Source organism: Plectrocnemia conspersa, unplaced genomic scaffold, assembly GCF_051122295.1.
Source record: "Plectrocnemia conspersa isolate PC_06_02 unplaced genomic scaffold, ASM5112229v1 ptg000002l, whole genome shotgun sequence".
Lineage (NCBI taxonomy): Eukaryota > Metazoa > Arthropoda > Insecta > Trichoptera > Polycentropodidae > Plectrocnemia > Plectrocnemia conspersa.
In genome coordinates, this window is record NW_028277166.1 from 1,984,886 (window position 1) to 1,990,885 (window position 6,000).

Sequence of the window (6,000 nt, forward strand, 5' to 3'; positions counted from 1 at the left end):
ACATAACTTACCAGTCAAGACAGTTTTAATGCCTAGTATGTAAAAAAATGTGATTTATTAAATTTTTTAACACTTTTAAATATCTTCTTTTTTTCGAACATATATTGTGAAATGTAACAATCTTTTTGTCTGCTCTAATTGATAAAAAAATATTTTTTTCCCATAAAATTAAAAGAAAGTGAAATCTAATTCATTTATGCAATTTAATGAAAGTAACGTTTGCATTTGTGCCATATAATCAAAAAGAGAGTTAATCGGAAGATTAAAAAATATCTGTGCTAAATGAATCAAATCTTTCCTCCCAGAAATTACTGTTGCACATTTCGATACATTTTTAATAAAATATTTATATGCATAAATTGTATATATTGCTAGTTGCAATATTCTAAATAAATACAATTTATTTTTATTTCCTAATTTATACATATAATATATGGTTTTATTTATTAACTATTATTAAAAAAAAATGGTGTAAATAGTTGATAAAAATGACCCAAATAATATGTGGCAAGCAATAAAAAAATAATTAGAATGTTATTCTAAGGGAATTATGCTCGTCAAGCAAATGTCGCTTTCTAAAGGCGTATACCTATTTCGTCGTTTTAAGAAACGACTGCAGGGATTAGCTGGAAGATCGCTTCATAATTGAGATTGGTCAGCAAGCTTTGCAGCTCTGAATATTTAATTCTGCAGCCAAGTATATTCTTGATACATTTAAATAATTTTTTTTGCATTCCTATTGGCTTTTTATTTTAATCAATCGACATTTATATAGTATCACATTGATCTTATCAAGGCTTGCAATTTTTTTATTGTCTTAAACTAACTTTTTCTCAATATTTGGGATTACAGCCTTATTCTTTGATCTTCTAGGTGTATATTTAAGATATTCATATTAATATAAATAATATTCTTAAGTTTAATTTTAACTAGCAACTGAAATGCTTTTTAAAAATATCTACAAAACTTTGGTAGTAGTTAATAGTTTATATTTGCACATTTATATTAATTTTAATTGTAAAGAGGTTATTTTAAACATGTTTTGATAAAGTAAAGACCCTTGTTTTAATGAACGAGTTATAAAACTAATTGCGTCTTTTAGACTTTATAAGAAACATAGTTTTATCGTGGTAAACTAATTATTCAATACGCCTATACGAGCATTAAACGGTATAAATTAACAGTTCTAAATCGTTTGAATAATAATCGTAAACCATACTTAGCCAATTAGTACATCATTTTAATATTCTCAAAAAGTCTGATACTATGTGTATGAGATAATAACAAAAATATTAGTTCTGCACCAAATCATCAACATTGTCAGATGATAAAATACTGTAAGGAATGCTTAACTTTCTGCAATTTTTAATGCCTTAATAAATGACCTTTTTTCGCTACTTTATATAGAACTAAGTCAAACATAAACTAATAATGATACGCTTAAACAGCCAAGACAACCTTTGAAAATTTAAGAAAAGTAGTAGTGCGTTTAAACAGGTTTAGCTAGAGGGTAATTTTAATCCCAAGAGTTCCACTCGATCTTCGATACGACTATGGACTTATAATATAATATTATAATGTAACATTGTTGTTTTATCATATCAATAACGATGTAAATATAAATTTTAATATGCAATGTATTCTTTAGATTTATTCTTGATTTTTAATATGAATTCCTTATCCCTTTTTTATAAATTTAATCTTAAATTCCATCGCCATTCGAGCCGTTCGAAACGTCCAATTCAACACGTATAGTTCTAAATCTCCAAACAGCCGAGAAAATGGGTCCATTGTTTACATTTATGTGCCGAGTGAAAACAACGCCGAGGGGATACAGAAAAAAACACACACTTAAAGTGCCGATAAACTGCGAACGGACTATGGTGCCAAGGCGTAAAAATGTTAGTAATAGGTTTGCGCACATATGTACATTTATATAAACCCTGGTCCAATAATGGCCGGTACGTGCCACTAGGGAACGTTTTTTGCCCTCGAGAGTCTCTGGGTACGGTTCGGTTTGTTTTGCGCAAAACCCGCACAAACAAGAGTAAAGATACAGGAGGATAAGACGAATGTGAGAACTTTCGCAGATATCTTTGACACTCTTTGGCAAATTGGAAATTTAGCGCTAGAGCGAAAACATTGAGTTGTTTCGTGTCATGCCGAAAGGAAGCGATAAATTTATTTTTATGATAAGGGCTTAGAAGTGAAGACTAAGCATATAAAATAATTTATGTATTCCAAAAACACTATTTATTATTAAAACATTGTATTTTGAAAAAGGTCATTAGCACAAATATAATCAGTTGAAAAATATGGGAACTCGTAAATTTAATTGTTGTTATTCAAACAGCGGTTGCCAACATTTTTAAACATGTTGTCAAATATAATTACTTATATAAATTGTGTAAATACTTCTTTTAAACAGAATATTTCCTTTTTTTCCACCTAAAAATTTAACCTGTTTGTGAATGATGAGAAACATATGATCAATCAGAATGTATGCGGATGATCGTTTGTAAATTTTGTAAATTTTAAATTAATAAATAATTTACTTTAAAGTATAGATTAAAGACGAGTGATATTTGTTTTGTAGAACAAATTTTAAGTATCTGGCAATAATATAAAAATAATTCAATACCATTTACTACTCAATACTTTAAAAACCGCTATAGCATACATATCTAAACAATGATATTCCAAGTCTCATTTCTAAAAATTTTAGCGATAAATCTCCAAAATTATCTTGATGTAACCTTATACTATCATCAAGTACATCTAACAATTTAACAGTTGTGTATTGTTAAGCATTGTTTGATTCGATAAAAACTTTTAAAACGTACAAATCGAAACTTAACGATCTATTAAATAAATAACAATAATGTTCATAATGAAACTTGCCAAAATTAATTGAAAAGCCATATTTTAAATTCCACGCATTATAGCGTCGTAAATTTACCGTAACATAATCAGTGATTCGCAACCGTTTTACGCATACGTAATGAGTTTTTGGAACGTTAGAGATTATCCAGTTGCGATGCAATAAAATTTATTACGTTAAATCGGTAAAATCAGATGCGGATTAAAAGACAATTAATCGAGCCACCCTTTTCAATCTCCTATTAAACGCATAATCTGATTAAAATTAATTTAATTATTAGGCCTCCTACACACTACTGATTCCTAGGCTTTATACTAGTAAAAAACATTACATTAATAAAAAAACATTCAAATCAAAATAACAACTATGCAGAAGAGTTCAATGTTGTTAATTCTAAAAAAAATATTTTAAATCTGTATTTGATATTTTTAATATTTGCAACGCATAAATGAGGCTCCCGTTTACAATATAAAATAAATTGTAGTTTTATCGTGTTTATGGTAATAAAATTTTGTAAAAAAACATCTTTATTTTAATATAAAGAAATACTATAAAAATAATATTTTAACGCTTTATTTTTTTCTGTTTCTAACGTATTTTTAACATTTAAGCATATTTTAAATACTGCCACGATTTTTTCACTGGAGACGAATGTGTTCAGAAATATTAAAAATACTTGAAATTCTTTATATTTTAATCCATAGTCATCTACAAATTAGGTACAATGCTTTTGATTGCGAAAAAAGCGTTAAAAGTGTCATAAACTAAATGCTTTTACTAATTAAAGCGTTCATTTTATGACGCTTTTAACGCTATATGACGATTTTAAACTTTTTTACGATGCGGTTGTCTTTGTACAAACTATAGGTAATAAATAAAAATATTTTAATGCATTTCAACGGTCATTCAAAACCTAGACAAATGCAGCACATTGGACTGCAAAACGATAAGTGAAGGTTGTCAAAACGCTAATCTATTTAAACTTCAGACGTTCATGAAACGCCAGTTCTAACAAAAAAAATAATCATAAATAAACAAAACCGATAACACCCCTAAAAGTTTGTAATTACCCGTCGCATCAAAAAATGTGAGAAAGTATGAAGCACTCTTTAGGCTGACCAAGCGTATAGAAACTCATACATACATTTGTATTTAAGACTTTTTATATTAATAACTATATCATTAATGTATAATATAAATACCAATGGTCCCAATTTAGACCCCTGTGGTACACTGTGAGATATTAATTTCTCTTTGGAGTATGCATAATTTATTTTAACTTTTTGTTTTATTTTTTATAAATAATTATGACACTTAAAATATTAATACTGCACGTATATTTCAAGTTTGCAAGACTAAAAAAAATAATTTTAAATTTTAGCATAAAAGCTCATTAAAACTAATTTGAAAAATATAAGTAATTTACCTTAGCCTGAAAAATGACCATCTGCAAGTTAATTAAATGCTCGTCAAGTGTGTGGCAAAAAGGCTCTAAAGTGGCAAGGAAAAAGAGCAGAGGGTCCTTCACTGAAGACTGTCTCTTCAGCTTTTTTGACGCTCAATCTTTCGTTCTTTATCTCTTGGTTATTCTGTTCGAATTTTTCGATAAATTGTAAGTGTACCATATAATAAAAAAAAGCATTCAAGCGGATATCAATCAAAAGTGTGAACGTACACGCACAATGACCATTGTTCGCAGGGACAATACCACAGTGATAATAATAGGGCATGTGTGGAATATTTTTTTAGGTATTGTGCAAAGTAATACAATTAAACAATAAATAGATAAATATTAAATGGCATTTATTTTATTATTTTTAATATACATCGTAGATAATTATTTCAAGAGCTTGGAGATAATATTTTCTTATTATATTTAAATAACCACTAAATAAATAGTTTATTAACAATACCTATCACAAATGTTTGCCTTAATTTAAATAAATTAATTTTATTATCAAGTTTTTACCTATTTTAAAAGGGACGAAAAAGACAAAAAATTGTAATACCAAAAAAATATATTTTAACTTTCAATCTGTAGCACTTAAAAAATACAATAAAAAGTAGTACTTTAAATCAATGTCAATATCGGAAGCCTTTAGGGTAAGCTTTCTTCCCACTGCGAAGGCGCCGACACGATTTTATTGCTTTTGACGTGAATTTTTGCCTTCTGAGAAGTAATTTTTTTGCGCTCTCCTATTGTCCAAAATTTGGATTAAATATACATTGATCAGCCCTTTTATATTAGAAATCCATTGTAATATCGGTAAGGATAGCTATCATATTTTTAGAACATAGTGTAATATCACAGCGTTGAAAAATTAAATTTTATTATACAGAAAAATTGTATTTTCAAGATCAAAAAGTTCAATTTTTCGTGTACTTATGATTTAAATACAAAAATAATCGATTTAGAATATCTAACTAAATTTTGGATACATTATGTTTTCAAAAAAAAGTATTTAAAATAAATCAATAATTATTAAAAATATTTTTTTTTTTCAAAAATATGTTTGATTTTAATACATTAAGAACTAATTTATTTTAAGCAAAATAATTTTCGTTTGTTTTACCTGTATTGCTTAAGATTTTTTTATGTAATAATTTAGCAATGATATGAACCACTTATAAATATATTTTTTATCATCATTATTTATCCATTATAAATCATACACAGTTATGGTTATAGATGGCAGCACGTATTTAAGTTTATTTAAATTGAGTTATTAATATTTTTTTTTATAATTTATTTAGTTATTTCATTACAATCACATTAAATTTGACTACTAATTGCATGTGCTGTGCCATTTAAAGATTTATTTATTTATTTAATTAATAAAAATATTATTTTCTATTTTAGTTGCAAATTTAAAATAAATAAACTTTCAATATAAATATTATTTGCGCCTGTAGGTAAACTTGATATGTAATAATTCTATCATTTAATGTTTTTTCCTTCTCGGATAATTACCTACCGCTCATTTTCTCATGAATCACGAGATTTCGAGATAACAAACGCATCTCAGCATCACGGTCCAGCGATGATCGTTGTTCATTTGTATACGGATTCAACCAAGCGAATCCGTAAGATCGATTTGCTTGTGTATTCTCGTGTAATA